The 22,869-nt window shown below is 41.5% G+C and overlaps 1 protein-coding gene across 1 annotated transcript in view; it reads left to right on the forward strand.

The window, feature by feature from the left end:
- The first annotated feature begins 2,317 nt into the window (after positions 1–2,317).
- Positions 2,318–22,869, forward strand: part of MPP7 (MAGUK p55 scaffold protein 7) — a 165,646-nt gene continuing 145,094 nt past the window's right edge. Inside the window, exon 1 of the mRNA XM_065900993.1 lies at positions 2,318–2,428. The gene's annotated coding sequence lies outside the window, so the exon portion shown is untranslated. The remainder of the gene's footprint in view (positions 2,429–22,869) is intronic.

Below are 22,869 nucleotides of genomic sequence, written 5' to 3' on the forward strand. Positions count from 1 at the left end.
TCAGTTGACGTTTTTCAGATGTCCTCGGTTTCACATGTGCTCGTGCGTGTGTGTGTGTGTGTATTCTGTGCAGTTCTACCACATGTGTACATTACCATTTCTTTTTCAATACGTGACGGAGACGAGGTTCAGATAAGTAATATGAAATGCGTATAGACCTGGGGTTTGAATCTAGGTCTGTCTGTTTGATCCGAACTTCTGCATTTTTAGTAATGCTAATGATGAATGACAGTCAAAGTCAATAACCCAATGGTTATTGCACTCACGGTCACACTCACTGTCACACTCACCGTCACACTCACTGTCACACTCACCATTACATTCACCATTACTCTCACCATCACTCACCATCACTCTCAGCATCGCACTCACGATTGCACTCACCGTCGCTCTCACTGTCACGCGCACCGTCGCTCTCACCATCACTCTCACTATCGCAGTCACCATCGCTCTCACCATGACTCACCATAACTCTCACCATGACACCGTCGCTCTCACCGTCACTCTCACCGTCGCTCACCGTCACCCTCACCATGACTCACCATCACACTCACCGTCGCTCTCACCATGGCACTCACCATTGCTCTCACCGTCGCTCCCACCATCAATAGGAAACATTGAGTACTTACCACGTGCGGGACTGTTCAAGTGTATTAACTTATTTAAACTTATTGAATCCCCCATGAACTGTACCACATAAATTATATCACAGTTGAGTTAGTGTCTTTCCCCCCAATGATATTATTAAGGAATAGGTAATCATTTTTACTACTCTTGAAATCAGTAATAAAATTGTGAAATTCTAAGTTCTTTTCACATAATTTCATGTTTTGAATCTCTGATCTTGGCGATTGTGATTACATTACATTTGTGTGTGTGTGTATATATTTGTATAAAGTGAGACCTGTATCATTATACATTGACTTAGGTTGAGCTACCGTAAAAATATTTTTGCTGAATTGTAAATAAGAGCTAGTTTAGGCAGGATGCCAGGTTTTTATGAGAATAAATATAAACCACCAGGAATACTTAAGAATGCAGTTGAGAGAAGGTTTTTTTTTTTCTTTTATCCTGTCTGGAGTATTTTGGATCTTTTTGGCCAAATACAGCCCAAGGAATGTTTCAGTTTGGTCAGATCTCTCAAATTTCGTATCTGACTTCCAAAGTGGTACCCATGCATGTGGTTGTGAATCGTCACTGGTTATCAGAATATTGTAAGGCTTTGGAAAGATAGCAGACGTGCTGATCAGAAGTCCCTAATTTATGCGTTTTCGCTGGTTAAATATCTTGTAAAGCTGTCTTTCTAATGAACAGCAGCTCTTATTCAGACCAGAAACAGAAAGAGTCCCATGTGTTGTAGACCCCAGGAGGTCTCGGTGTTTTTGTAGACAGCAGACAGAAATAAAAAGAATTTTGTCCTTTTTACCTCATGGAATCCTGCTGGAAAATGAAACATGAGCTCTGAGTTGATGCTGACTTCTGCCAGGTCACCTCCCTGAAGAGTCCCGGGCAAGCACTGCTGCAACATTTCTTGGACAGGAGTCTGCCGTCCCGGGGACGAGACGGATGGTCGGTGCAGGCTGCTCCCGGGACACTGCGCTACTGTCTGCTCGCAGGGAGCTTCCAGTGAGAGCACACGCAACCTGCATCTGTTGCCTTGACTCTTTCCAGGGGTTCACATACCTCCAAATTAGAGTCTCATTTAGCCTAAGTGCTACGCAGTTTGTTGTTGTCATTGTTTAAAAAAAAAAAAAAAAAAAGCGTGGCTACAAATAATGCCACACCAAGTATGGTTTATTCTGGCTTACTTTTGGGAACTTGCTTTTGGACGTTCAGTAACGCAAATGTTTTTGAAGCTATATATTATTAGGAACTCTTTGGAAACCACAAAACCATTTTAATGGACCATGCTATCAATTTTCTCTTCTAAAGAAGTTTTTCCTATTCATGACTCACTTCACTTTTTGGCTAACATTGAGGGAAATGTAATAACGATTAAGGAAAGGAATGTATGCATTTTTTTCTTTTTTTCTTTGAAAGCTTGTACACATTTTCTGTCTCGGGTTATGTAAACTTGGAGGACTGTAAAATGACCACCGCACAAGGTAAAAACAGGCCTGTTAATACATCCGTCTTTGGAATTTAAAAATCCGAAAGCTCCCCTTCTTTGGAGAAGAGTTTTGCTTGATGGCCCAGAATACAGACCCGGTAGAAGCGACACGCTCCGGCTGTCAGTTTCACACACCTCAAGCGAAATTAATGAGGCCACACTGTGCGGTGATGCTCTGTGTTTTATTTCCGTTTTATAGGTCTGTATGAGCTGCTGGCGGCTCTGCCAGCCCAGCTGCGGCCACATGTGGACAGCCAGGAAGACCTGACCTTCCTCTGGGATGTGTTTGGTGAAAAAAGCCTGCATTCGCTAGTCAAGGTAAACCATGCTGTTGTCAGATGTTCTTCGCGGAAAAACATATGCAAAAATATTTTGAGCGCCATCTAGTAAACCAGAGATCAAACTGTTGCCCTCTGAAAACAAAACAGCCTTGTTCCATTTCACTGCCGGGCGTGGAAGTTGTTAAAAGGATTCCACCGAAAATACATAGATGATTTCACTTAATGGTGGTGATCTGGCTGTGCATACTGATGGAGCATGCCTGTGCTTGCCCTTGTTTAGAAAAGGAATGTGAAATAGTAGCAGGAAGGGCTAGACTCCTCATGGTCAACGTTCATGAGCTGGAATTCAACTTAAATAAATAAATGTTCGCAGCAAAAATTAGAAGGAATATATTTTCTGAGGTTCAGGATGACAGCTGTTCAGTGGCTACCTTAATTTAAAATAATTTCCTCTAATAAAGTCAGTGAATTCTAGCAAAGCTGTTTCTTCTCCTGGCACAGTGCCACTGAAGTGGAATTTTGTATATAAATACAGGGACGCTAAATAGGAATAAAAAACAGTGTGTGGGAGACCGTTTTAGCCAAGCGTCACGCCGTGGAAATGATCAGCCACCAGAAACCAGATCTTGCCACACAGCAATGCTGGGAGTGATCAGAACTCTTAAAATAGTAAGACGAGAACAAGGAACTTACTGGAAAATATGCCACTCTTGCTTCTGGAAACATGAGTTGCATTTTCTCTCTTTTAACTCAAGCTGAAAGAAATTTAGAGTCTTACTCGAGTCTGGACGAGCTGGACACGTATGCCTCAACAGTATCTGAGCCCGTCCTCCATTCAGCTCGACCTGTTATGGTTGTCTGTTGTGATGAGAGGCTTTTTGACCGATGTATAGTATTTGGAAGTGAGTAACTTCTGAGGGACGGTTGCTCCACAGGACAGGGCAGTTCTTACTGCGTTTTTCTCTTGTCAGATTTGCTGCAGTTCGTGGGCTTCAGGCAGTGGCAGTCCTCAAGAAGTCAGCGTCTTGATGTGTGGCACTCTCCTAGCAATACATTTAAAGAGTGCTTTATTGGTTTATTTAGTTTTTCCAGGATACCTTTGTATTCTGAATAATTTTAGGTCTTTTAGTTGCTCTCTTGGGATGTGTTAGAAATGGTTTTGGGCTTATAATTGATGAAGTTTATCACTTACTGAGGCAGTCATGAAAATATTCCTGTATTAAATGTTTGGAAGTTGGATAGTTATGGATTTGATTAGATTGATTTGATCTCTTGAGAGAAGGAATAAAACACATTTCACATGGCATCATTACTCCTTAATCAGTAAACAAACATGCCCGCCAAACAGTGGATGTGTGTGTGTTTGTATTTATTTATAATGTGACTACTATCTGAGTTTCCTTGCCTATAAAATGGAAATTATAATACCTATTGACGAGGTTGTTTGTGAGTTTCAAATAAGATAGCGAAGGTCTTAGTTCTTTTTGTAGTTATATAGGTTAGGCAAATATAATTATTAAGAAAAAAATGAATTATCATAGCATGTGAAGGACCAAAAAGAATTGACAGAGATGGTTGTTATTTTTATTAATAGAATAAGACTAATGTGTAAAGAATTTTTTCGTTACACTAGTTGTTGAGTTTTCAGCATAGGTTGTTATTCCAAGTATGTGTCCGTAATTAAGTGGCTAGGAAGCAAACTGTTATTGATATCTGGTTTATAAAAACAATGCAGCAAATGAATTGATATTGCTAGTATTTTAAATAGCATAACAGCATGTGTACTGTCCCAAACGTTTTTTCAGTAGTTGCCGTAAAGTGTATTTTTAAAATCAGCTTTAGTGTGTAACTCTAGTACGTCCTCCCTTTCTTAACCACTCCCCGCTCCCCACTGGGGACTCCAGGGTGTCCTCTGACTGACCCATTATGTTAGTTTTCAAGTAGGAAAGCCTAGGATGCCCTGCAGGAGGTAGGTCTCGTGGGGCAGTAGTTTAAACAGCCGGGACAGCCTGCTTAGCTGGCTTCCAAGTGCCTCTACTGAAGGGTGGAGGAGAGAAGGCTTCGGCTTCTGGACGTAAATCTCAGCAGAGCAAAAGGAATTTGTTTGAAAAGAGTTGTTTTTAGACCGAATCGTAACGTGCTCTGATGTTACGCTCTTTTGCCTGCAGTTGGCGCTGTTGGTATGTGGGTTAGAACTGGGTGAATGTGAAACCTGATTTTATTCTAGCCCCAAATTTTCACAGTTCTCATCTTCTTTTAGGTAAAAAAGAAAGTGGTTGTTAAATCACCACACAGTTTTGAATGCAGGCAACTTGCTGGTCTGATGTAAAATATACTTAAGAAGAGGTAGGTTTGGTGTCAGGGTCTGTGGCAGGTATGGCACATGCCACCGTAGGATTTTGAGCTCCACTCTGGGGGAGTACCGGAGGTTGTGAGCTTGTCGCTGGAAAAGAGCTATGATGATCCTAGACTGTGTTACCTGCGGATTTCTTTTTTTAAAGAAAAACTTCTAAATAGAAAAGTTGAATAATAAAAACTCTGAGCACGAGATCCCGAAAAAGGCTTAGGCTGAGGGTGACGTCAGAAGAAAGATGGTACTGGTAGAAGACCTAGGAGATACCATACATAATGTGAGGCGAGACAAGGGTGTCCATTTTCACAGGACCCAGGGAAGTTGATAGATCATCAGTCAGTGTAGAGCCACATCTTGGACCCACATTTTGCAAATATACAGAACCATGAAGCGTGTAGTTCGTGTCTGAACCTCGTTTCTAAATTTACCTCCCGTCCTTGTGTTTTTTCCTACTGAGATTCCTTTACTTACCTTAAATTTTATTTTATTCAGTGGCGTTGTATGTATTTTTATAATCTGGTTTAAGTTCACTTTAGAACAAGATGTGGCTTAAAGACTTCCATAACCGTATTATATTTATTGTAAAGAAGCCTGGTAGTTTTGTTTCTTCAAGAAATTTTTGTTCTTATTTCACAATTGTGTTGGATTTCTAGGATAAGAATATCAAACTTTTAGTACCTTTTAAATAGCTGTGTATGCTTTTTCTCCCCTTTCAAATAGTTGCATACATGTATGGGGACAGGAGAAAAAAAAGGTAGCAATCTGAATTTTATCCTTTTGGGATTCGGAAGTATTTCAACAAAACACAAAGAGATTATTTTCAAGAAAAATTTCCTGATGTGATTGAGTTACTGTGTGTATTTCTGTGATTTCAGTCTTACAGGAGTAAGGATAAAACTCGCTAGACCCTTATCACATTGCGTTACGTAGTTTTAATTTCCGATGATTGATTGCTTTGTTGGCGCTGTCTTTGTTGACGTGTTACTATGTGCCAGACACCGTGTAGGTCCCCAGGGCTAAGCTTTCCGGCAGAGCGGGTGCAGCCCCTTGTTTTCTGGCGCCTCCAGCCCCCCAGAGGGCTTGTAGATGCAGCGATGGGCAGTTGCAGCATTCCGGGGCCGCCCGTGTTTACAGCTGTTACGGGACACGCGAGGTGTCTCCCTCGGTACTGGCCTCTGAGAGGTGCTCAAGGAGGTTTCGGTAGTTTAAGCTAAAACCTGCATGTTGAATCCGAGTTGCTCAGGTAAGGATTTATGCGGGAGGAGGGGGAGGTCAGGCAGAAGAAATAACTATTGTACAAACACCAGGAGGCAGGTGTGAAGCTCGCGTCTTCAGGATGGAGGCTGCCAGCTCCCCTGGGCTGCAGGTTCTCTCCTCACCCGAGTCAGTTTGCTTCTAGCCTTGGGCAGTTATGAATAAAACTTCGCTAACCATTTGTGTGCAGGTTTCTGTGTGGGCGTTAAGTCTTCTGGTCATTTGGGTGAATGCCGAGCAGCAGGATTCCTGGGTCACATGGTAAGACTGTGGCTTTCTCAGAGACTGCCAGTCTGCCTTTCAAAGCGGCTGTACTACCCTGCGTTCCCACCCGCAGTGCCTGAGGGTTCCTGTTGTTCTGCATCCTTGTCAGCACCTGGTGGTGTCAGTTTTGTGGACGTTAGCCGTTCTGATAAGTGTGCAGTGGTGTCTCGTGACTGTTTCAGGTTGCAGCTCTCTTACGTCGTGATGTGGAGCATCTTTTCTTTGCTTATTCGCCATCTGTGTATCTTCTTTGTTGGAGTGTCTGTTCGGATCTTTTGTCTATGTTTTAAATGGGCTGTTTCCCCCTTATTGTTGAGTTTTATCATTTCTTTGTCTTTCTTGGATACAAGTCTTTTATCAGATATGTGTTTTGCAAATATTTTCTCCCAGTATGTGCCTTGCCTTCATTTTCATAATGGTGTCTTCACAGAGCAGAAGTTTTTAATTTTAATAAAGTTCATCTTAAGTTTTCTTTCGTGGATGATGCTTCTGGAGATGTATCAGAAACTCATTGCCATACCCAGGGTCACCTAGATTTTCTCCTCTGTTATCCTCTACAGTTTTTACATTTAGCTCTGTGATTGATTTTGAGTTAATTTTTGTGAAAGGTGTAACTTCTATGTCTACGTTCAACTTTTTGCATATTGAATATCCGATTTTTCTAGCATCAGTTGTTGAAAAGACCATTCTGTCTCCATTGAATTGCCTTTTCTCCTCTGTGAAAGATCAGTTGATTTTTATTGTGTGGGTCTATTTCTGGGCTCTCTGTTGTGTTCCACTGATCTATTTGTCTGTTTTTTCACCAGTACTACCTTCTTGATTACTGTAGCTTTTATTTTCTTTTTAAAAATTTTTTTTGGCTGTGTTGGGTCTTCGTTGCTGCGTGTGGGCTTTCTCTAGTTGTGGCGAGTGGGGGCTACTCTTCGTTGTGGTGCGCGGGCTTCTCCTTGCGGTGGCTTCTCTTGTTGCCGAGCACGGACTGTAGGCGTGTGGGCTTCAATAGTTGTGGCTCGTGGGCTCCAGAGCGCAGGCTCAGTAGTTGTGGCGCACGGACTTAGTTGCTCCACGGCATGTGGGATCTTCCCGGACTAGGGTTAGGGCTTGAACCCGTGTCCCCTGCATTGGCAGGCGGATTCTTAACCACTGTGCCGCCAGGGAAGCTTGATTACTATAGCTTTATGGTAAGTCTTGAGGTTGGGTAGTGTCCATCCTCTCACTCTTCTCAGTATTGTTTCAGGTATTCTGGGTCTTTCACCTACTCATATAAACTTTAGGATCAGTTTGTCATAGCAACAAAATAACTTGCTTGAATTTTGATTGGGATTATGTTGAATATATAGATCAAACTGGGAATAATTGACATCTTAATATTATGTATTCTGGCCCATGAGCATGGAATATCTCTCATTTATTGAGATCATCTTTGGTTTCTTTCATCAGAGTTTCTGTACTTATTTATATTCTGTACATATTTTGTTAGATTTATACCTAATTTTTGGATACTAATTTAATTTCAAATTCCAGTTGTTTATTGCTGGTGTATAGAAAAGTAATTGATTTTTGTATATTAAATTTGTATCCTGAATCCTTGCTGTAGTCAGTAGGTTTCAGAGTTCTTTTTGTTGATTCTTTGGCATTTTCTGTTAATACATAGATAATCACGTCATCTATGAACGAAGGCAGTTTTACTTCTTCCTTCCTAATCTGTATACCTTTTGTTTCCTTTTCTTACAGCATTAGTTAGGAATTTCAGTAAAGTATTGAGTATGAATGGTGAGAGGGAGGGGACCTCCTTGCCTTGTTATTGATCTTAGGGGGAAAGAATCTAGTTTTTCACCATTAAGTATGATGTTCGCTGTAGGTATTTTTATACATATTCTTTATCAAGTTGAGGAAGTCCTCTCTATTCCTAGTTTGTTGAGAGTTTTTATCATAAGTGGATGTTGGATTTTTTTTTAATGATTTTTTGCATCTCTTGATACGATCATATGACTTTTTTTATCCTGTTGATGTGGTGGATTACATTATTACATTCTGAATATTGAACCAGCCTTTGCATTCCTGGGAAAAATCCCCCTTGGTTTTGGTATATAATTCATGTTATACATTGTTGGATTTGATTTGCTAATGTTTTGTTGAGGATTTTTACGTCTCTGTTCATAAGAGATTCTAGTCTGTAGTTTTCCTTTCTTGTAATGTCTTTATCTGGTGTCGGTAGTAGAGCAATGCTTGGTATATGGTTAGGTATATAGTTAGGAAGTGCACTGTCTGCTTTTATTTTTTCTGGAAGACCTTGTAGAGGATTGGGATGATTTTTCCCTTAAATTCACCAGTGAAACCATCTGGGCCTAGTGCTTCCTGTTTGGGAAGGTTATTAATTATTGATTCAATTTCTTTAATAGATATAAGCCTACTTAGATCACCTATTTATCTTTGTGTGAGAGTTTTTGTCACTTGTATCTTTGAGGGAATTGGTGGAATCATGTAAGTTATCAAATTTGAGGGCGTAGACTTATTTATAATCTTCTGTTATCTTTTTAACATCCATGGGATGCATAATGCTGGTGACTCTTTCATCTCTGCTATTAGTAGTAACTTGTGTTCCTCTCATTTGTTTTCTTGGATAGCCTGGCTGTAGGTTTATTAGTTAATCTTTTCAAAGAACCAGCTTTTGGTTTCATTGAGTTTTCCTGTTTCTTGTTTCAGTTCTATTGCTTTTTGCTTGTATTTTATTCTTTTTTTTTTCTCCTTGCTCTTTTTTTCTCAGTTTCCTAAGGTAGACACTTAAGTTACTGATTTTAGTTCTTTCTGTTTTTCTTACCTTCAAAGCTATACTTTCCCTCTAACCACTACTTTTGCAGCATCCCACAGATTTTGATAAGTTGTATTTTCATTTATTGCAAAGTATTTAAAAAATGTATCTGTCTTGAGACTTCTTCATTGACCCGTGTGTTATTTAGAATTGTTGGTGAATTCCCAAATACGTGGAGATTTTACTGCTGTCTTTCTGTTGATTCCTGTTTTAACTCCATCAGAGAGCATATGCTGTATGGTTTCCGTTCTTTTAAATTTGCTAAGGTGTGTTATGGCTCAGAATGTGGTCGGTCTTGGTCTGTGTGAGCTTGAGAAGAATGTGTATACTGCTGTCGTTAGATGAAGTGTTAGATTCAGTTGCTTGATGATGCTGTTTGGTTCAGCCATATCCTTACTGACTTCCAGCCTGCTGGATCTGTCAACTACTGATAGAAGAGTGTTGAAGTTTCTGAGTATAATAGTGGCTTTGTTCATTTCTCCTTGCAATTTTTAAAAAATAAATTTATTTATTTATTTTGGGCTGCGTTGGATCTTTGTTTCTGATGGTGGGCTTGCTCTAGTTGCTACGAGAGGGGGCTACTCTTCGTTGGGTGCGTGGGCTTCTCATTGCAGTGGCTTCTCTTGTTGCAGAGCACGGGCTCTAGGTACATGGGCTTCAGTAATTGTGGTTCACGGGCTCAGTAGTTGTGGCTTGCGGGCTCCAGAGCGCAGGCTCAGTAGTTGTGGCACACAGGCTTAGTTGCTCCATGGCATGTGGGATCTTCCCGGACCAGGGCTTGACCCCATGTCCCCTGCATTGGGAGGTGGATTCTTAACCACTGTGCCACCAGGGGAGTCCTCTCCTTGCAGTTTTACAGTTTTGCCTCATGTATTTTGACACTGTCTTGTTAGGTGCATACACGTTAAGGATTGTTATGTTTTCTCAGAGAAATAACCCCGTTTTCATTATGTAATTCCCTCCTTTATCCCTTATAATATTCCCTGTTCTGCTCTCGCTGTGTCTGAAATAGATGCAGGTACTCCAGCTTTCTTTGCATGGTTTATCTTTCTCCATTCCTTTACTTTTAATCAATCTGTGTCTTTATATTTAAGGTGGGTTTCTTGTAGGCAGTAGGTTCTTCCTTATTTAATCTGCTCTCACAGTCTTTGTCTTTCAATTGGTATATTTAGACCATTCATATTTAAAGTGATTGTTGACGTAGCTGAGTTATATTTGCTATATTTGCCACTGATTTCTATTCATAACACTTGTTTTTTTTTACGTTTTTATCACCCTTTCTTCCTTCTCTGCTTTTAGTAGAACACCTTATATGATTCCATTTATTCTTTCTTAACATATCAAAGATTTCTTAGTGCTTGCCCTAGAGTTTGCTGCATGCATTACAACTAATCTAGGTCTGCTTTCAAGTAACACTGTACCATTTCACAGGTAGTTGCAGGTACCTTATAAAGAATATTCTTAATTCCTTTCTTCCCATCCTTTATAACATTGCTGTCATTCATTTCACTTATCTATATACTGTAGTCACCCAACACCTTGCTGCTCTTTGAACAAACAATTATCAGATCACTTAAGAGTAATAAAAATAAAAGTTTTGTTTTACCTTTATTTACTCCTACTCTGATGCTCTTCTCTTCTTAATGTATTTCCGAGTGCCTGACCTACATCACTTTCCTTGTCTCTTGAAGAACTCCTTTTAACACTTGCTGCAAGGCAGGTCTACTGACAGCAGATTTCTTAAATTTAAGTTCGTTTGTTTATTTCTCCTTTACTTTGTAAGTACAGCTTCACTGGATACAGAATTCTAGGGTGGTGTTTTTTCCTTTCAACACTTTAAATATTTTACTCCAGTTTCTTCTTGTTTGCATAGTTTCTGATGAAGTGTCTGATGTAATTCTTGTCTTTGTCTTATATAGGTAAGGTGTTTTTTTCACTTGAACTTCTTTCAAGGTTTTTCTCTTCATTTTTGGATCTTGCAGTTTGAGTATGGTGTACCAAAGTGTAGATTACTGGGGATTTATTCTGTTGGATGTATTCTGAGCTTCCTGGGCCTGTGGTTTGGTGTTTTGTCATTAATTTTGGAGAATTTTCAGCCATTATTACTTTGAATATTTCTTCTTTCTCTTTCTGTTCTCCTTCTGGTGTTCCCATTATGTGTATGTAACACCTTTTGTAATTGTCCTGTAGTTCTTGGGTATTCTGTTCCTTTTTAAGATTTTCATCCTATTTCTCTTTGTGTTTCAGTCTGGGGAATCTCCATTAACATATTTGCAGTCTTACTGAGTCTTTCCTTGGCCATGTCCAGTCTACTGATGAGCACATCAAAAGCATTCTTCATTTCTGTTATGGTGTTCTTCATTTCTAGCATTTCACTCTGATGCTCCCTTAGAGTTTCCATCTCTCCGCTTACATTTTCCGTGTGTTCTTGCACGTTGTCCACTTTTTCCATTAGAGCCGTTAGCCTGTTTATCACGCGTATTTTCAGTTCTCTGTCGCAGAGTTCCAAAGTCTGTGTCAGCATTGAGTCTGGTTCTGGTGCTTGCTTTATCTCTTCAGACCGTGTTTTTCTTGCCTTTTATCGTGCTTTGTGATTTTCTGTTGAAAGTTGGACATGATGTATTGGGTAATAGGTACTGAGGTAATTAGGCTTTTTATGTGAGTTTTTATGTTGACCTGGCTGTGTTCAATGTTGGCTGTAGCTCTCAGTGTCTCCCCTCCCCTGTCCCCTTTGTCTTTCCTTAAGAACTCTCTTGGTGTCTGTGTCTTACGGCTCTCTCAGTTACAATCCACTGTTACTTTACTAGAGCCCTGTTGATGGTGGTGAGTTGTAGGGGAGAGGAATTGTTATATAATCTTCTGATTAAATGTCAGCTTCTGGGCTCTGAGGGCCTTCAGAAACATTTCTTAGCCTCTTTTTTTTTTTCCCTCTTTCCTTTCTCCCCTTATTTGAGACAGGAAGGCCAGAGGGGGCTAGAGTTATCCTACTGCCCTGTCCCCAGGTCAAATAAAGCTCTGGTAAATAAAGCCCCTCCATTAGAGGGGAGGACTTTGTTATGGAGAAAGCTCTTGGCCTTTGTATTTCAAAATGATATCTTTCTCCTTCCCCTGCTTGAAATAATAGGGGAGTTTTCTCCTGTCACCATGAGAACTTGGTTGGGCTCCCAGAGGGAAGTGCAAGGGTCTCCTCCAAGACTGGGTCCCCAGGAGTTTTTAACCCTCGGACTAGTCACATTTGCCCACCATCAGTTTGTCAGTATCACCAGTTAAGGGTCCCTACAAGTTTCTGGCCCCAGTAACATCTGCCCCTGCTAAGCTGGTTTCAGCCACGACTCTCTGCATTCCTGTCTGTCCTGATTTCAGAGTGGCACTGTGTCCTGCAACTTCCATTCTCCTTACATGTCTGAGCTGAAACCAGAAATCTCCCTTTGCCCTCTTTTTTATTTGGCTGTCATTTGATTACTGATGTGTAAGAGTTCTTTATGTATTTTGGATAATAGCTCCTTACCAAATTACATTTGTAATTGGAAATTTTCAGTTTCTCTTCTGAAAGATGTCTTGCAATTTTGTTTTTAATGAAACGCGTGACACCGTGGGCAGAGTAGCTGAGAAGTGCACGCAAGGTGTGAGGGATAACTCAGCGGGGGGGGGGGGTTATTTTCAATCTCCATATTAATATGAATTTGTGAAGTTTTTATGCTCGTGAATTTAGGTAGAATTTTAAAAGTGAAAATCTTAATCTTGAGTCTGAAAATAAGTCTTGAGCAGATGCTCAGAAAGCAACCTGTGAATGAGAGTGTACTTTAAAAATGTTATATCTCCCACCTGGAAACTTGAGGAAACGAAAAAGCAGCTGGAAGGTAATGCTTGATCTTAATCTCTCACTAATTCCAGTTTTCTTAATCATTAGCACCATGAGACTTGCTTGGAAAGTAGTTGTTTCCAGGATAATTGATACAGTCGAGCTATAAAGAGAGAGAGAGAATTTCATTGAGCTGTGGTTTTATAATCACGCAGGCACTCCATGTTTTTCCCTTGCTTTAATCTAGAAGCAACGAAAAGCATCTTATAGGGGGGAAAGGTGATATTTACACAGTAGTAAATCAGATTCAAGGCTGAAAGGCTATTTAACAAGACACTGGTCCTGGGCTCTGCAGAAACAAATTGTGCTGTTTTGGAGGGGAGAGGGGATGTTAGGTTCGGAGAGGAAACCCGTTGGGGAGGTTATGTTACTTGCCTCTGCAATACCATTTGCCTTGGGTGGGAGGAAAAGGACAAGGCAGCCGACACTGCAAATGATCCCTGGCCACCTGGTCTGAAAGAGCGGAGAACTGGGTATCAGCAGCTGGTAACGCTCCTTGGCCAATCAAAGGTAACTGTTCGGCCAGCTCTGTTGGAGCAGCCAGACGAAGTTATTTCTTACGTTATAGCTTACATTTTTTCAGGCACAGAAATATGTAAGGTCTGCCGAAGATAGGAATTCCTGAGACCCTGAGTAAATTGTTGCCCTTGTAATTCGCTCTCTCAAAACAGAGGCCATATGTAACCCTTTTCAGAGATTTGCTTGGGACTGGGGCTGGGTGAATAGGGGCAAGGACCGTGGATACTCCATGGGGCTGTTTCCTCTTGCCGGGTCTGTGTTTAATATAATGGAAGAGCATCTTTTAAAAGTTACTGTGAGGGGCTTCCCTGGTGGCGCAGTGGTTGAGAGTCCACCTGCCGATACAGGGGACGTGGGTTCGTGCCCCGGTCCGGGAAGATCCCACATGCCGCGGAGCGGCTGGGCCCGTGAGCCATGGCCGCTGAGCCTGCGCGTCCGGAGCCTGTGCTCCGCAACGGGAGAGGCCGCAACAGTGAGAGGCCCGCGTACCGCAAAAAGAAAAAAAAAAAGTTACTGTGAGATTTATATATTTATTTGAATATGCATAGCGTTAGAACAGTCATCTGCATTTACATTTATTCATATTTGACTAACAGAACGTACATTCTCCACAAACATGAATGTACAGGGTATCCTACCGGACTCAAGAACAGTTCATTCCCTAGAATGGATGGGGTCAGGACGTCGGTAACCCTCTCACTTCCCTTGTGGAGGCGACTCCCGTGATTCTCCAATTTCAGAGACTTAATTCCGGTAGGGAAACATCCAGCTTCTCTAGGTTTTTCTACCTGACAGTGGCGTTGCTGGGCACAGAGATGTGCCTGTCCCCCCTTGGTTAGGTTTTGCAGAATTGTTCTGCAGGTGATTGGACATACCCGGTTGGAGAGTGCCTGGCTCAGTGAATTGTGTGTTTGCAGTCCTAGTACCCTGGGTCATCCCTCCCTATCACCGCAGCTCTGGACTGTGCTGTTTCTGGAGGCCTTAGCTTAACGTGAGGGCAGGCAGTAGTTCGCGTCCTCTTGCCGGGTGGCTGTTGAGCCGTGAGCGTGGTCCTGATGCTCTGAATTGGTTCTCGTGGTACGTTGACCGATGATGGTTGTGGACCCAGAGAGAAAAAGGGGGCACGCTGTTCCTCAGGGTCCCGACGCACTATGACGTGGCAGGGTCACGTACAGCTAGGTCCGCACTTCTCTAGGTTGTGTCGGAAGGTGTACAGGGACACATACGCTGTTCACAGAAAACTCCAGGTTCAGGGGAAATTTCACATGGTTTTGTGGGCTGGCTTGGAGACCTAGCTGCCATTTTAAACAGTGTTTCTAGGGTATGTGTCCCCAAATCTAAAAAAATTAGAATCACAAGTAAATTTTCGGTGTAAACTCCATTTGATTTGGGGGGAGGGACTGGATAATGTTCCCTGAAGTTTATTTTGGTACGTTAGGCACTCCGCTCAGAATCATTAGTGAACGGGTGGTTTCCATATGTGGCTGAAGGAGACCAAGGTAATTTCTAGAGGGAGGCGTCTTGTGACCTCCAGGACGACTTTCATCATTCAGATTAACTTTGGACCTCTTGTTGCTTCTCTTTTCCTTTTGCTCTCACTCTTGCAATCATTTCATTCTCATCGTATTTGTCTAGTTGCCTGCGAATATTGAGGTGTATTCTGTGTGTCCAGGTACCCAGCTGGCCCTTCTTGTGAGCGCACATCTGAAGCGGTGGTTTAGAGCTGGGACTGTGGAGCCGTGTTGCTTGGCCTCAGGTTCTCGCTGTGCCAGGAGCACTGTGCCAGCAGTAAGGTGATAGTAGCGATCATAGGATTTTACTTCACCGTGTCTCCTTTTCCTTACATGTTAAATGGAGACAGTAGTAGTACCTACCTTGTATGCTTCTTACCGGGAATGAAGGAATTAACATATGAAACATGCTTTAAGTGGACCTGGTACATGAGTCACCGTTATTATCATCACCATAAACCTCCTCCATTGCTTTCTTTTCGTTAGCTGCGTTCCGTGCTTTATCCCAGGATTTCGCTATTTTTCTCATTATCCCTTTGGCTGCATTTCTGCTTTTTCAGGATGATGTTTTCTTGCCTTAATAAACTTTTGTTCTTGCCTTTTTATTTCCTTTCTCTCTGTAAAATTACAAAATGGAAATTGACACAGTCTATGATTTGAAATTCTTGAAAAAGTCCTTGAGTTGGCTAAATGTGTTTTCTAACTTTTCCTTCACTTGAAAAATGTCATAGAATATTTTGGGCATTAAAAAAGGCGGAACCATAGCTTGAATACCCACATATTCACCGCACAGCTTAAGAAAGAAAATACTGCAGGTTCGGTTGAAGCCTGAGTGTCCCTTCTAGTTTCCATTCCTATCCCTCACCTGCCAGAGGTCACCTTATCTTGAACTTCTGTTCCTAGAAAATATGAAGTATTATTTTTTCTGTTTGAAAACTTTTTATAATTAGAATCATACTTACATCTTTTTGCATTTGTTTTTGCTTAACATTTTGTTAACGCACCAAGACTGGGGTGCATCTCACACTTTTTTAGGTGTTACCAGATTGCTCTTCTAAGATTGTTTCCTTTCACACTCCCACCAACAGAAGGAGAGTCCCAATTGCTTTACATCTGTGTTAACGCTTGGAATTAATTTTTGCCAACAGGGTCAATTTGAAATACTGTCCCTTTATTTTAGTTTCTATTTATTTGAATATTAGAGATTGAGCTTTTCCAATTTCCTATTTATGCCTTTTTATATCCTTTGCCTGCTTTTTCTCTTTGGTTATTTGTCTTTTTCTGGTTGATTTGTAGGAATGACTTTATATATCTGATACTGGATCTTTGTTTATATGCGTTTTAAGTATCTTCTGGTCTGTGTCCCATCTACTTTTTCTGATAGTTTATTGTGTTACGGCATACATACACACGGATTCTTTTTGTCTTAAATGCAGAAGACAGAAGCATCTTGGACAGACCCACTGTCCAATACAAAACCCTTAGCTCGTAGATCTTATGGAGAACATGTGTTAGGGTGTGAGGTGTTTGTAGCCCCCAGCCAAGTCTGAGGTCTGATTTATTTTTATATGCTGGTTCCAGAGAGGTTCTCCGTGGCTGTTTGCACTGATCTAATATTCCCAGTTGGTTGTGAGCATCCATGTAGCGTATTTTTGGCACCTACCGTAATTACGGGTATAGTTGTTTGTTGAAGTCAGTCCTTTTTGGGCAGCAGCTGTGTGTAGCTCATCCCTGCATATTCCACATGGCTTACAAGTGATGTAGGTGTTCAAGGGAGGTGGCTATTAAGGGAGACTGGGCACCTTCCCTTCCAGGCTTCGTCTTTCCCACTTTGGCTTCCATTTATTTCACAAATACTTGAGTGCTCGCTGAGGGCATAGTAAGGGCTGCTCACATCCCACTGGCTTTGTTTATTGAAATACTGTGGTCCTTCGTAAATAATTGAAGATGTAGTTGGTTTTTTTTTTTTTTTTTTTTTTTTTTTGCGGTACGCGGGCCTCTCACTGCTGTGGCCTCTCCCGTTGCGGAGCACAGGCTCCGGACGCGCAGGCTCAGCGGCCATGGCTCACGGGCCCAGCCGCTCCGCGGCATGTGGGACCTTCCCGGACGGGGCACGAACCCGTGTCCCCTGCATCGGAAGGCGGACTCTCAACCACTGCGCCACCAGGGAAGCCCTAGTTGGTTTTTTTAAATCAATTTCAGTTAACTCAGGTTGTTGCATAAGTTGTGTCGTCTTTATTACAGGTAGGTGACAGTAAAGAAAGATTTTTAATCCACCTGTTTTAAAATGAATGTTAATGGTTTTTATATGTCAGTGAAGATGGCAGGAATGAGGGGTGTTCTTTGGTGGTCATGATTTGGAAATCATGTACGGTTGATTTTATAATTCTTTCCATTTTCATGTAAAATACTTAGAAAATCCTTAACATTTTCAGATTAAGTACTTTTAAAAGTTTCAAAATGTTGTTTAAAGCGCTCTATTGGAATTTTATAAACCAAGACTTTAATGCAAATTTACTATTAAAAACCCCTCAAAGTGAAATCGTAGGCTTTTGTGTATATAAAATGGAGTTAATTAATTTGAAATGATTTCATTCTGAATCACAAAAGCATCCATCCTGCCATCCTGCATCTCTCCTAGGGTAATACAGTTCGCAGGCCCCCGTGAAGTCACCTTAGCCGTGCCCCTTGACGTTAGTCGTTAGTCGTGGCCATGAAACATGGGGAGTCGATAAAATGTGAGTGGAGGTGAGGTGTGGGTGCAGGGCAGAAGCCCCGAGGAGCAGGTGCGGAGTTGGCCTGGTCTCCGGCCCGCTTGGTGACGGCGTGTGAGATGCTGGGGGCACCATCTCCCCGGTCCGGTACGTGGGCGTGTGAGCAGAGTCCCCAGGACCTGTAGTGTCAGGCGACAACAGGCCTTCCCTGTTAGAAGCCACTAAAGACTCGGGGGTGGTTATCGCCCAGTTTACCCCACTGACTCCCAACAGGTACCTTCACCGTGTGGTATTTCTGTTCTGTTTTTCATATACAGCTCAGTGATGTAGCGGTGAAGATACATGCGTATTAACATCCATGAAGTTGTTACTTTAATTGGTTGCTATTGATCTGACAGTTGCACCGTAAAAAGTTAGTGTTTGTTTTCTTGTCAAAACTTAGTAATGTTTTCTTTCTTGATACACACGCACGTCCCTCTGGAGAAAAGTGGACGTGTATTTTAGTCTATTCTTTGTGGTCTTCCCAGTGCAGTGGGGTGTGCCGTCCTTGATCGTCCATCTCTAATTTCCCGTTCTTTCCCATCGCGACAGCTTTGTCTATATTCTCATGGTCCCCTTGTTTTCTTACTAAATTTCGTGAGGTTATTTTGGCTTAACAAGCGCAGGCTCTCAAGATCAAAGCATAAAACACACGCGCACACACCTTCTGATAAAGAGCTTTCCTAATTAAAAGAAAAAGTGGCCTTTAATACATCAAATCATGTATTTCATATGCAAGTAGTGTTTCAATTGTAACTTCCTTTACTTTTGCACCTTGGGAGAGTAGAAGCTCTAAGTGCTTTTTTCCTCATTTTCATTTCTGTGTTTAGTTCAGTTAGAAGCTAAATTAAATGGTGTTAACTGCCAACTTTAAAAATACATTTTATTTATAAATTTCATTTATTTAAACTGGGATGTTTTACATTATGCAGATGATGAAAATTTGATTTTCATTACTTGACAAGGTTGATATACATCTTTAGTTTCTAATTTGAGTAAATATTTGCTAGGTCTCTATTTTGTGCCTACTAAGCTTTAGATAATTGCCTCGAGTTGCTTTTTAATCTTATGTCCTTCCACCAGGTGACACTCATTCCTTTAGGAAATCTGAGATTTAGTTCAAGGAACTTGTCAGTTATGTCACTGAAGGATTACAAATAAAAAGAAGCAAATGTAGGCCAAAACAGTATGAGAAACTTGTGAAATGTCCTTATGTCATGTAAAGAGCCATAGAACTTTGTGGTAGAGGTAGTTGTGATTAATAATGTATTATATTTACAAGGAAGCAGTGCTTCTATTATATGGCTCATTCGTACAAAAAGTACCTAAATGCTTATGGTACCTTATGTTAGGTGATTGGGATACGAGGGCAAAAAATAGACGTGGTGGTCTGTTCTTTAGCTACGTGACTCTTGAAATCAGTACTCAAAGCATCACTTAAATAAGGGTAACATTAACACCGAGATACAGACAGGTTTTTGGTACTTAGAGCGTGTAATAGGGGTGGTGGGAGTGTTCGCTCACATTTGGGAACGTTTTGTTGGAGAAGTGACTACTGAGCTAGTTAAGGAGGTCTGAGGGCTGCCTGAGAACTAACCAGGTAAGAGTGGGTTGGGGCAGAAATTTCACAATAAGCGTTATTGTGTTGGGGGTTCTCTGTCTGCACCTCAGTGTTGCAGTGGTTGGATCCCATGGGCCTTTTCAGCTTGGAGACTTTTGTTCTTCTGCTCTTATTTCTTTGATAATTTCCTTCCCTCAGCTCTTCTCCATCTTTCTGGAAGTTATTTTAGGTGTGTATTGGTCTTTCTGGATCAGTAGTCTATTTTTTTTCTTCTGCTCTTGCTTTTGGAGAGACAGCCTCAACTTTTACTTTCCATCTTTCTATTTAATTTTTAAAGAATGTGCTGTCAAAATTACGTGCTGCCAATAAGTTGTGTGTGTCTGTGTGTGTGTGTTGCTGTTCCTTTTTCATAATGTCCTAGTCTTTTCCCATGGATATACTGTAGAATCTAAGAATAATTAAGGCAAACCAAAATAAGCCCCACCTCTTATGTATTGATTCCTTACTGGGTGCTGTGTGCTTTACAAAGTTTTAAATTCCTTGTTTACTTCTTCTGGCAGCTCTGAGATATGTGTACTAATCTTTATCCCCATTGTGAAGATTAGAAGAGCAAGGTACTGCTTTGACTAACGTTACACAGGCAGTTAAGTGGTAGAGCTGGCCTGGAACCCAGGTTAGTTCTGTGGCTTTAACATGTAGCTATTCTGCAGACCTAAATAGATATTTCTCCAAAGAAGACATACACATGGCCATGAAAAGATGCTCAACGTTGCTAATTAGAGAAAGGCAAATCAAAACCACAACGACTCATTACCGCACACCAGTCAGAATGTCGTCATCAAAAAGCCTACAAATAAATTCTGGGGAAGGTGTGGAGAAAAGGGAACCCTCCTACACTGTTGGTGGGAATGTAAATTGGTGCAGCCACTATGGATAACAGTATGGAGGCTCCTTAAAATACTAAAAATAGAACTACCATACGATCCAGCAGTCCCACTCCTGGGCATGTATCTGGAAAAGATGAAAACTCTAATACGAAAAGATAGCTGCACCCCAGTGTTCATAGCAGCACTATTTACAATAGCCAGGACGTAGAAGCGACCTAAATGTCCACTGACAGATGGATGGATAAAGAAGATGTAGTACATATATACAGTGGAATGTTACTCAGCCATAAAAAAGAATGAAATAACGCCATTTGCAGCAACATGGATGGACCTAGAGGTGATCATACTAAGTGCAATAAGTCAAAGACAAATATCATATGATATCACTTATATGTGGAATCTAAAAAATGAGACAAACGAACTTATTTACAAACCAGAAACAGACTCACAGACATAGAAAGCAAACTTACGGTTACCAAAGGGTAAGGGGTGGAGAGAGGGATAAATGAGGAGCTTGGGACAAACCGATACACACTACTGTATATAAAATAGGTACACAACAGGGTCCTACTGTACAGCACAGGGAACTATATTCAGTATCTTGTAATAACCTATAATGGAAGAGAATCTGAAAAAGAACACACACACACACACATATAAAACTGAACCACTTTGCTGTACACATGAAACTAACACAATATTGTAAATCAATTATAGTTAAAAAACAAACAAACAAGCTATTCTGCTGGTTGATGGATACTCAGTAGAATGGTTTTGATTTCGTTTTCAATTCTCTGCTGTTTCGTTAATAAATCCTTATTTCCTCTGGGACTTTCTTCTGTTAGTCGGCTTGGTGTTTGTCCTGTTGAAGGCTTCTGTCCAATGTCTGAATTCTTGGTTATCTGCCTGTATTTACTAGTGAGGTGTGAGAGGCTGACGGGAAGCTCCTTGGCCTCGGCAGGGCCTGGTGACCGGCGGACTTCTCTTTAGAACAGTGGTTTCCGGATTGGGGGGGATCTGGAGGGAATTGGGGGCGATTTTGCAATACTTGAAGACATTTTTGATTGTCACGGTTTGAAGGGAGGGGTTCTGCTGGCACTTCATGGATAGAGGCCAGGGATGCTGCTCGAATGCCAGGACAGGCTCCCACAAGAAAGCGTTATCCAGCCTAAAATGTGGGTCGTGTCAAGATGGAGAAACCCAGCTTTGGAGTGAAGGGATGAAAAATCAACTACTGTTGGTCGTAGGAGGTTGCAGAGTACGGAATGTAGAGGCCTCTTCCCCTGTGGCTTTGCAGTTTTCCATCATAGAAACCTGGGGTCTGCTCCCTGGCACCTACGTGGCCGGCTGCACGGTGCTCTGAGGAGGTGGGGGGAAGAGACCCCTGCCAGGGCCTGGGCGTTGGCACCCCTGTGCCTGGCGCTCTGAGCATCACAGGCTCCTGGGCCGTCTCCCAAGTCGCTCTGACTCTGTGCTCTGGCTTCCCTTCTCTAGAAAGTCGTTGTCTAGTCTTCTGACGGACACATATCCACGGTTTTTCATTGTTTTAAAAAAAACATCATTTTAGTGCATCTGAGGTTGAGGAAGAGATCCCTGTCTGTTGTAAATCACTAAACTTCGTAACCATACATTTCAGAGGCATTATTGCTGTAATCCGTCAGCTACTCACACCAGCATTTATTTAATCATTTTCTTAGAGTTAGAAGTTTTTCTTATCAGTTCGTAGGTTAATCTGAAATACAGCTTATGGTGGAGCCATAGGCTAAATGCTGGAGTCTTCCTTTAACTTAAAATGTGCAGAATATTGTTTCCGTGCCCTAACAGTCTCCAAAGTTAGTAATCTTTTTTTAAATTTTAAGTATCATCATGAACTCAAGGATTTTTTCTATCTGGGAGGTGTCAGTCCGTCGTAGTCATTCTTTTTGGTGGTCGCGTCACCGCGTCTTTGACCCGTGGGCGCCCCTTCAAGTTGGCTGCTGGGGCTTTTGACACAGCCCCATTGGACTTTGATTGTGCCCTTTTGCTTTTCAGCCTGACGGGGTGTCTCAGGCTTATTTTACACACTTCCTGCCTGGTGTGTTTTAAGAGAGATTCACAGAAATGGGACTCTTTTTTTTCAGATACTGTCTGTTGGTTCCTAGCAGTGACCAGCAGGTCCTCCCAACTTCTCATTTACTTTATCCTGATTGTTACTTCCAGTTAATGCCTGTTAGGTGGTCAGTGCGCTTGTGTATTTTCCGTTTATTCTCTCCCTTCTCTTTCTCATTTTTGCTGCTTGTATTGGACTGCATTTCCAGATCTATTTTTTACCCTTAGCCTGGTTAACTAAGTCGCTTGTAACCATCTTTATCCTGAAGCTTCTGTAATTGTTTCAGAAATTCATCCTCTCATAGCCTTCTCGTGGGTAGGGCTCACAGGAACAATTTTCCTAAAAGTTCTTCTTGTGGTCTCTGTATTCATATTTGAGGGTCAGTTTGTCTGAAATTGCGATGCTGGGTTTCAGTTTCTTTTCTGAGTACCTTAAGTATGTTTCCTCTTCCTGCCCGAGTCTGGTGCCAGTGTAACTTCTTTCCTTTATGTGTGTTCTTGTCTTGATGGTTAAAGGATGTTTGTCTTTTCATTTTCAAATCCTTAGAGAATCATCCTCAGTGTTAACTATTCTGTGTTAGTTTTCCCAAGTATTCAGTGTGCCCTTTTAATCA

Source organism: Phocoena phocoena, chromosome 2, assembly GCF_963924675.1.
Source record: "Phocoena phocoena chromosome 2, mPhoPho1.1, whole genome shotgun sequence".
Taxonomy (NCBI): Eukaryota; Metazoa; Chordata; class Mammalia; order Artiodactyla; family Phocoenidae; genus Phocoena; species Phocoena phocoena.